Raw genomic sequence first — 11,226 nt, forward strand, 5'->3', positions numbered from 1 at the left:
AAAATAGCTGCTAGCAACTTCTGGGGTGACATGGCTCCTTGGAGAGAGAGAGAGATAGAGATGGAGAAAGAGAGAGAGAGAGGTATCTGAGAGAGTAAGAAAGAGAGGAGTTCCAAGGTAGAAAAAGCATCAGTAGGTTGTCAACTAGCTTCTAGTTCTGCTGTGGAGAAGTCAGATGAGATTCTAATTTCTTATCTTTTTTATGTGACTTTTTTTTATTGTGAAAACTTTTAGGATCTTTAAGTTTTGCTATATTGCACCTTAGTATGGATAATTTTTTAACCTTTTAATGTGGGCATTGTACTGATTCTTTCAATCTGGAAACTTATGTTCTTTAATTTGGGGAAATTTCCTTGCATTTTTTCTTTGATAATTTCTTTACTTCCATTTTGTGCGTGAGTGTGTGTGTCTCCCCTGCCTCCGTGAACTCTTGTTAGTTAGATGTTAGTACTTCTGAATTGATATTCTAGTTTTAAAAGTTTTCCCTTCCATCTTTTGTCTCTTTTCATTTTTCTAAGGGATTTACTTTGGTTTATTGTTTAAAATTAGTAGTTAAAATTCTATTTTCATATTTTAATTTCCAATACTTTTATTAAAGGTAGCATTCTGTTTCCACTTGTTGATACAATATCTCATATCTCATCTCTCTGAGGATTATAATTATGGTTTCACTGACATTTTCTTCTACTTCCTGCACTGTCTGTTTCAACTGAGGTCCTGTTTTCAATTTGTTTGTATCTCTATTTTTGTGTGTTTTTGCTGGAGTATTTCCTCAAATACCTAGAGGTCTTTGGCTTTCCATTCATATTTAATAGTGAGTCACTAAAAAGTGGATAGGCTCTGGATTGGGGGTAGATTTTGCCAACTTGTACTAGTGAGATTTGCTGTGTGATAATCAGATGGAAAGCAAGGTTCTCATTGTGAAAATCCCAAACATCGACACTGTACGTTGCTTAATTCCCTCTGAAGCCATTCAGTCTACCGAGAAGAATTCAGCTATTTTTTTGCCTGGGTGTATCTCATGGCTGCTGGCACTTGGAAGGAGAGTAGGAGGAGAGACTGGCAGGTCCTACTCTTTAATCAGAAGAGACTGGCAGGTCCTTTCTGGTCACCCCAGAAGTTGCTGGCAGCTATTTTTTGACCAGGAAGGAAGTCATACTTAGAATGAAATCTATGAAACTGACATCACAGAAGGTGGAGTGGAAAAACAGAAGAAAACCAGGATCTTGGTGACATCACTGAGTTACTTGATCAAGCTATCCCTGAAGCCCTGCCTCCCTCTCAACATTTCATTACTCTTGACAGGTAGCTCTTCACTCCTGTTTTCAGCTCACCCCATCACCCTTTCTCTCTACCATAACTGGGGTTCTCCGGTATGGAACTACTTCCTCTCCATTTTCCCATGTGTCTCTGTGTAGTGGGGAGTAGGGGGAGTTGTGTGGATTTATGGGAGGGGAGATGGGACCTGGGGAAAGTCTACCAGCTCAGTATACGGATGGTCAGCCAGTCCCCCTAATTCCAGTCACGGATCTCATTCCTGCCTTAAGGGTCCCCTGGAAGTGCCAGGTTCTGAGCCTCTCTGGGGCCCTGTGCAGTGGGGATGGCTCAGTCCCTATCGTAGATGCTTAGGTAGCACCTTTCTCCAGTCTATTATCATTCCTCCGTCTGCTTTCCAAACTCCAGAAGATTACTAATGTTGCCCATCAGTTCTGTCTCCTCTCATATTCTCTTTATCCTTGTGAATTTGTGACTTTATTTGCTGCAGTTAAGAACAGATTCAGGAGTAAAAGAATACTAAAAAGGTGATTGATTCACCACTGTTTAGGTGGTAAATCTCTCCCTTTCTTTTATTACCAAACTTTTCTCTAATGTTTTTGCTCCGACTCCCAGATCGCAAATGCAAGAAATTGAGAGTTCATTTTTAGCTCTACTTTGCATCACCTGTGATGGAGGTCACTGTTGTGTTGATTCCCCAGCCTATGCTATGTAGCCCTGTCAAAACCAGCTTTGCGGGATTCTTGCTTTCTTTGACTCCTTCAGCCTCCAGGTGGTCCAGACAGAGGATCAGGAAAGTCAGTGTGGTGTACCAGGAGAAGCCCAGAAAGATCTTATCCCTGGGGAATGTAGGATTTAGGCCATTGGGGAATACAATCTAGACTCATCATGTTTTATTTCATGTGAGTGTGTTCTGAAGAAATAGAAGAAGAGGAAGTGGGAGAAGAACTAGCACATCATATCAGGAAATAGTAGATCCTGCAAAATTACAAAATGGGAGTAGAAAATATGAGATCATTATTTGGGGGCAGATTACAAAATTTATTGGAACAACTTTATCTAATTGCTGTACAATTCAATAACAATTATGTGTCTGATTAAATAGGTGCCAAATTAACTTTGTAGAGTGCACTATTTGATTAGAATAGTAAACAGTCTATACCTATATTCAATATTTACTGTGTGTTGATGTTGTAATCAGCAGAGAAGGAGCTTGCTGACAACTGGCTGCAGGGAGAGGAAAAGGGTATTAGCACCCAGAGCCCGTGATAATGGTGAGGTGTTTTTGGAGCTGGGATCTACCCCTGAGTTCAGGACTCTGCCACTGCAACCAGGAGGGGTTCAGCAAATCAAAGAACTGGATCCTTGGCTTGGGCTGGTGGGAAAACATAATAACCTTCAAGTCTTGGTCTCTCCTCCTCTGTAAAATGGGAGGAATAATAATAATATCTAACTATACAGTACAAATCTTCCTCCACTTATAGGGTTACATCTGATAAACCCATCATAGATTGAAAATATCCTAAGTTGAACATGCATTTAATACACCTAACTGACTGAACACCATAGCTTATGTGCTCAGAATATTTACGTTAGCCCACAGTCGGGCAAAATCATCTAAAACAAAGCCTATTTTGTAATAAAGTACTGAATATCTCATGTAACTTATTGACTACTGAAAATGAAAAATGGAATGGTTGTGTGGTTACAGATGGCTGTAAGTGTTTCGGTGGTTAACCTTCAAGGTCGTGTAGCTGGCTGGGAGCTGCAGCTCACTGCCGATGCCCAGCATCACGAGACAGGGTCATACCACTTACCGCTAGCCTGGGACAAGATCAAAATTCAAAGTATGGTTTGCACTGAATGTGTATCACTTTCACGCCATTGTAAAGTCAAATAATTGCAAATCAAACCCTCATAAGTCAGGGACCATTTGTAACTGCTCATTAAATGTTAGTTGTTGCTCTTATTGTCTCGGTAGGGACTTTGTTGTTAGCGCTGTAATTTTCATCATCATTTGTTTTATGCAGTGTTGAAAATCACCTAAGTGTCAAGGGTGACTCTGGCAAACAGGAAGTGGTCGTGGTCAAGATTTCACTGCATCAGAAATCAAGGGGAGGAAACGAGGCTTACTGAAAGGCATAGGACTAAATCCAGAGACAAATTTACAAATGATGGTTTTTCTTTGGTGGAGTTTTGTTTGAAGGCCAAATCTCCACCTCTCATCACTCACCATACCTTCATCCATCCTATGGAGACTTTGTCTTTTTGTTCACTGGTGAATCTCTAGTAGTAGAACATTGCTAGCTCATAATAGGTGCTTAATAAATCGTTGTTAAATGAATGGATGAGTGAAAGAAGGATGGATGGATGGATGGATGGATGAATAAATTTAGCAGAAGAGCCTGGTTGCTGTTCTGAGCACCAGAAGTGTGCTCATGTATCACGGTCACTTACAGCTTAAAATAATAAGAAAGAATATGGGTTGGCAGTTACAGTTCTTTAATTTGGCAGAGTGCTATAGCTTTTTTAAGTCAGTATTCTGGCAGCTTTTATTATACAGTGTTTGGATGATAAATGAGTACTTTCTTACAGAAAGGTAACACATGGCTCCTGTATTTTATGAAATAACAAAGCCTTCATTTCATTGCCAGATTTTTAGACTATGTTTCATAATTAGAGAAATTAAAATGAGCCTTCACCAGATTGTGCCAAAGTTGAAAAGTTTGGGGATGGATCCAGAACAATCCAGTCTAAGGTTTGTGCCTATTTGGGAACTAGAGCCTTATGTACACAAGAGCTTGTGGTGCAGGGGCAGAGAGGATGGCAGTTGTTCTCCCAGAGATCTGTACCCGCTAGAAGATTCCACTATAAACAGGCCTGGCTGATGAGGCTGCTGTTGCATGTAACATTCCAAAGATAATCAAAGAACAGGAGTAGGAAATGGTAGATTTGGATAAAGGCTTGGAGAGCCTTTTTTTTTTTTTTAATTAATTAATTTTATTGGAGTATAGTTGCTTTAGAATGTTGTGTTAGTTTCTTGCTGTACAGCAAAGTGAATCAGTCATACATATACATATATCCCCTCTTTTTTAGATTTCCTTCCCATTTAGGTCATCACAGAGCACTGAGTAGAGTTCCCTGTGCTGTACAGTAGGTTCTCATTAGTTGTCTATTTTACGCATAGTAGCGTACATATGTCAACCCCAATCTCCCAGTTCATCCCATACTCCCTTCCCCCCTTGGTATCTGTAAGTTTGTTCTCTACGTCTGTGACTCTATTTCTGCTTTGCAACTAAGTTCACCTCTACCATTTTTCTAGATTTCACATATAAGTGATATTATACGATATTTGTTTTTCTCTCTCTGACTTACTTTGCTCTGTATGACAGTCTCTGGGTCCATCCACGTCTTTGCAAAGTTTGAAGGTTTGGAGAGGCCTCAAGCTCTGGGTTGAGAGAGAGGGAATGACAAAGTTCAGAGTATATTGTCGAATAAGAAAGAGGAGCTTCTGTAGCAGAGATGGGGCAGAGACACCAATAGAGGAGGAACAGGGCAGCAAATGGCCTAAAGAAGCAGCTGTTTGCATATTCTAGGTTAGCACCATGATTTCCAAAATGGGGTTCATTGCAGGGTCCACTTGGGAGCCCCAAACTGATTTCAACATGCCAGGTATTTCTTTAGTGCTTAGGGGCAAGTGATTTTCACTTTACATAGGGCTAAGAGATGCTTACTAGTAAGTAACCTACGAAGAAAGCTGAGGGTTGCTAAACTTAGATATGTATACGATGATGGTTAGAATTCCCATACTCTTTTGAAGGGGGTGTTTTGTTTAATGTTTATCGTCAGTGTTTTATTGAGTTAATTGTGATTTTCAATTGCTACCATTCTGGCAACTTTATGACTATGAATTTAGCGCTATTATTATAAATTTGTTGGTTGTTTGATTAGAACATTTGCACGTGGTAACACGTTTGAGGCAATGGCATGTTGGCCTATAATTTTCCATAAAACTAGACTTTGAGATATAAATAACCCATACTCAATTGCTAGGGTAATACATAAAACCTACAATCTGTGCTTATAGAGCAATAGTTTATTTTTATCAGTTCTTTCTGCTACTGGAAAATGAGACTATTTGGTACACTTGGGCTCATTTTTCTTACTTAAATGGACTCTGATCCCACAAGTTTGAGATACAGTGTTCAAACAGATAGCTTGATAAAACTTTTAACAAAGGTCAGCTACTTATTGTGCGCTGGTGACATGGAGGAAAATACAATTTCCATGAAAATTAGTTGGTTATGGTAAAAGAGAAACTGAGGGCAGTCATCAGTTAGATCCCTCAAACTATAACTTGCTTAATAAATAATATCCTGTAAACTGCCAAGCTTGCTGACCAGGCTCGCTTTAACTGTTCTTGCAAATTACATACCCTCCAAGCTTCATGTAGTTTAGACAGTGTATCACAAGACTCCTTTAACCACCTCCTACAGAGAATACCTCTGACCTATGGGTCGCTATTCTAATGGTTGCTTAAGTTGTTATTAAGAAACATGGAGTTAATCTTGCCCAGTTCAAACTGGCTGAGGCCACCAACCATTCAGTTGGGCTTGTGTGAGTGTCCCATGGATGACCTTTTGACATCAAAGGGACAAAAACTCCACCCTCACATCATGCAAATGCTGCCATTTTCTGAACATGCATCCCATGAAGAAGCATGTAACTCAGATACCCCTGCACAGAGCATTGGTTACCTCACCTTTTTCCAGTCTCAAATCACCTTCCCCTGCACATTATACTCTTCACCATAAATATCCCAAGGCCCTCACCTTCAGGCAGGTGGATCTGAGATTTGTTCTCCTGTCTCCTCACTTGGCTGCCTTGTGAATAAACTGCTTCTCTGCTGCAAACCTCAGCGTCTCAACATTTGGCTTGTTGGATGTCAGGCCAACGAATCTAGTTCTGTAACAAAAGTCTTAACTTCACTTTATTATCAAATACTTATAAGTCTATGTGTCAGGATTCAGCAAGATTTGATTGCAAAGCACGTTGATAGACCAGTGTCAAGTAGAAGGAAAAAGAAGCAAGCAGGAAGCTGGTAAGCCTGAGACTAAGGAAGCATATACTTCGGTAGCTCTGGGTTTCTAAGACATGGTCCCCATAGCTGAGTACGTGCGACACTCCAAGTTGACCCAATTAGGCTGAAGGTACCAATCTCTGTAACTCTGAGATGCTGATACTGGGAGTTCTCGAATCCAGAATTCTAGTCCAGAATCCTAGATCTTCAACTAGGGGAAAACATAGATGCCTCTTAATTACAGTTGACCCTTTAACAGTGAGTGGATTGGGGCGCCAACACTCTATGCAGTCGTAAATCCAAGTGTAATTTATCCATGTCAGCCCTCTACATCCACCGTTCCTCTGTATCTGAGCTTCCACATGGGTTAATTCAACCTATCGTGGACTGTGTAATACTGTAGTGTTTCTATTAAAAATATCTGCATGTAAGTGGACCTGTGCAGTTCAAACCCCTGTTGTTCAAGGGTCAACTGTAGTTACATTTCTGGCCTGCGTACTCTCTGTTCTGTTAGAATGTCTTCAAGGCTCAACTTAACCCAAATCTAAATGGGACATGAGAAAGGAGGGACGAGTAGGCTGCGAATGAAGGTCTGAGGCCCACAGTGATTCTCTGAACAGGTTCAGGTGTTGTCAGTGGCTTTTCAGGCGGTGACTCATGAAGAGGACAGAAGAGGGCGAGAAAGGGAAAGAATAGAAAAAGGCTCCTCAAAGCAATTTACTCATCTCTCTTTTAGGATCTGCCAAAGTCCAAGAGGACTCTCCATTTTGGGTTAAATTACGGGTTTATTTTAAGTACAATAAGACAAAAACTGAAGAATACCAAAGGCAAAGAACCGTGAATGGGTTTCTCTTTTTATTCACCATCAAATCAAATGATACATGTTCAAGTATACCCTACATGGCTTTCAGCCCTCAGCCCAAAGTGAAATGATGAAGGTGATAGTAATAGCTACCATTTATTACAGTTTTACTCTGTATTTAACAATGTACTAAGCACCTTACATACATTATTCTGTTTAATCTTTACAACACCCATGAAATAGGTATTAATAACAATATTATTATTATTCTCAATTTATATTCTGATGCTAAGGGAATCTAGTAGCTTCCTAAGGTTACTTAGCCAGGAAGTAACATAACTGGGAGTCAGAGCTCTCTGTCCACTGTTCTACACTGTCCTCAAGAAGTTCACAACCTAGTTAGGAAGATAAAATAAATGCACGTGAAATAGTCTAACAGTTGTCTCTATTAGTGCTTCTATGTGCCATTCAGGGCATATGAATCACCTGGAGCCCTTGGTAAAATGCAGATAGCATTTCAGTAGGTCTGGAGTGAGGCACAAGAGACTGAAGATCTGATAAGCTCCCAGGTGATACCAATACTGCTGGCCATAGACTATGCTTTGAGAAATGGGGTTCTGTCTCCCCTCCCCCTCCCCTCCCCCTCCCCTCCCCCTCCCCCTCCCCCTCCCCCTCCCCCTCCCCCTCCCCCTCCCCCCGGCACTAGCTGTTGCTAGAGGACCTTGTGGTGCAGGGCAGTATTTCTGGAATATCTTTTATGAAGTGAATCCCACCTTCCTGGTTCTTACAATATCCACGGAACACTGGAACTACTCTTTTTTTTTTTTTTTTTTTTTTTTTTTTGCGGTACGCGGGCCTCTCACTGTTGTGGCCTCTCCCATTGCGGAGCACAGGCTCCGGATGCGCAGGCTCAGCGGCCATGTCTCACAGGCCCAGCCGCTCCGCGGCATGTGGGATCTTCCTGGACTGGGGCACGAACTCGTGTCCCCTGCATGCATTGGCAGGCGGACTCTCAACCACTGCGCCACCAGGGAAGCCCTGGAACTACTCTTAATTCAGGAATTTTGACTAAGTAGATTCACTTTTAAAAAATGGAAATACATTAATTTGTTGTAAATTTTATTGCTCTTTTTCTAGAATAAATGATAAAGTGCACAAATCTTACATGTATAGCTCCATGAATTTTTACACACACACATATACACACACACACAGACACACAGATAACTACCACCCATATTAAGATATAAAACTTTTCCAACCCTAGAAGGGTCCCTCTTACCCCTTCCCAGTGAATATTGCTCCCTCAGGTAACCACTGTTTTGACATCTATCCCCATAGATCAGCTTTGCCTATTTTTGAACTCATACACATGGAATTGTTTAGCATGCGTGTTTTTGTGTGTTTGCCATCTTTGCTCATCATGGCGTCTGAGAGATTCATCCATGTTATTGCATGTAGTAGTAGCTTGTTCTTTTTTTATTAGTGCATAGCGTTCCATTATATGAACATTCCACAACTTATTTATCCATTTTAATGTTGGTAGAAATTTAGGCTGTTTACATTTTGACTATTAAGAATAAAACTTGTACTCACCTTTTGGTGGGTGTATACATAGAAGTACTGGATCGTAGAATAGGCATCTATCTAGCTTTTGAACTATATTTATAAAAAGGAACTTCTATTATGGGCTTGAGGAGCTAGTTATTTTTTCCAAATGCACAGTAAATATTCATATTAATAATATAATAAAATATTAATAACATAATTATTACTGTTTACCCATGTACCACTTAAAATTATTTCACATATGTTATTTTGGAAAACATTGATAAAGCAGAAAAAAAGCTGTGGGCTTTGGAATGAGACACTCCTGGGCTGGACTCCTGGCTCTGCTGCTTTCTACAGCTGTGTGCTCTTGGTCAAATAATTTATATGATTTAAGTGATAGTTTACAATCTCTGAGTCTCATATTAATAAACTGTAACTTTATATTAATGGCGTGGATGAATCTTACAGAGATAGACGTTGAGGAAATGAAGCTGGAGCCCAAAGAGTACACATTTATTATACATTTATTATAATCATACAAATCATACATTTGTATGATTCCATTTATATAGGGTATAAAAATAAGCAAAGTGTATCTTTTTTTTTGTGGTACGCGGGCCTCTCACTGCTGTGGCCTCTCCCGTTGCGGAGCACAGGCTCCGGATGCGCAGGCTCAGTGGCCATGGCTCACGGGCCCAGCCGCTCCGCGGCACGAGGGATCTTCCCGGACCGGGGCACGAACCCACGTGCCCTGCATCGGCAGGCTGACTCTCAACCACTGCGCCACCAGGGAAGCCTCAAGCAAAATGTATCTTTGCCATTGGAAGTCAGGATAGCGGTTACCTTTGAAAGGAAGTAATGATTGGAAGATGGCTCAAAGGGAGCCTTGTGGGGTGCTGGAAAAGTTTTGTATCTTGATCTGGATAGTGGTTACAACCCCTCTCCCCTTGCACATATACATTCATATACATGCAATCATATTTATATATACATATACAACATAATACTTGGAGTGCTTTGGGGGTGCTGGTCAAGTTCTGTTTCTTGATCTAGATGCTGGCTACACAGGTATGCTCAGATTGTGAAAATTCATCAGGCTACGTATATGACATGTACTCTAGAGATGCTTTCCTTCTCTGTAAAAATGAGGATAATAATCAAAATAATGCCTACTTCAGAAGTTTGTTGAATGATGTATAAAAAGTATCTGCTCAGTAAATATTAGTTCCTTTGCTCTTATTTCCCCATAGACTAAGAGGTGCAGCTAAAGGAAGAATTAGAACTTATGATGCAACATGAAAGCATCCACATTACAAAGTATTAACTTTATCATATTTACATTTTACTAAAAAAAAAAAAAGCTTTAGGGTAGAACTGATGAACAGGTGAGAGAGGGACTGAATGCAAGAAGTGTACTTTCCAGACTCATAGATGGGTATCTTATCAGTCAGCGTCCTCTAGAAAAACAGAATCAATATGGTATATATATCCATGCACATATAGATTTATTTTAATGAATTGGCTTATGTGATTGCAGGGACTGGTAAGTCTGAAATTTGTAGGGCAGGCCAGGAGGCTGGAAACTCAGGCAGGATTTCTATGTTGCAGTCTTGAAACAGAATTCCTCCTCTGGATAATCAGTCTTTGCTTTTAAGGCCTTCAACTGATTGGACGAGGCCCACCCACATCATGGAGGGTAATCTTTTTTACTTAAAGGAAACTGATTAGAAATGTTTATCACATCTAAAAAATACCTCCACAGCAACATCTACACTAGTGTTTGTGTACCATAGCCCAGCCAGTTGACACATAAAATTAACCATCACAGCATCTGTAAATCCTGTTTAAAATTAAGAGTGAGTTATGTACTCTGCTTAAATGGCCCTGACTAAATATTTAGTCAGAGCACATTAATCTTCTTGTAGATATTTATATCCATTCCAAGTGATATATGATCTTATTGTTCAATGTTGCATGGGCCACAGGCAATGATGCTAATCTTGGCTGAGATATCTTACTCATATAGGAGATTAGATATCTATGTTACAGCAAGAACATCAGATAGCTAGCTAAGTCTTCAGGAATCCTCCAAAATCTTGTCAGATCATATCATAGAAAACCCTCTCCCACTAAAATACTGGATATAATGGCATCCTTCAACCAATGAAGGGGTGGAGTTCCAAAAGCGTATTGCTTTTTTGTTGTTGTTGTTGGAAATTGAAACATGTTTTTCCCCAAAATAATGTTATAAATGGTGGCTATTATGTTCCCTGGCTCCCAGAAAAACCTAGATAGATAGTATCTCCATTTGTGTAATTTTAACAATTCCTTTAGGTAATTAGCTTCACAATTAATTTCCAGTTCACCTAGTCCCCTTTCTCAGACCTCCTGAAAGTATCAGAAATGAGTGATCAGGTGCTCCTGCCAGAAAGGTCCACGGAGAAGTTCAACAAACAAAAAAATGTTTAATTGACAAATGGACGTCAGGATTATGTCTACCCCACAGAAGTATTTCATT

Source organism: Kogia breviceps, chromosome 13 (genome assembly GCF_026419965.1).
Source record: "Kogia breviceps isolate mKogBre1 chromosome 13, mKogBre1 haplotype 1, whole genome shotgun sequence".
NCBI classification, from domain to species: Eukaryota; Metazoa; Chordata; class Mammalia; order Artiodactyla; family Physeteridae; genus Kogia; species Kogia breviceps.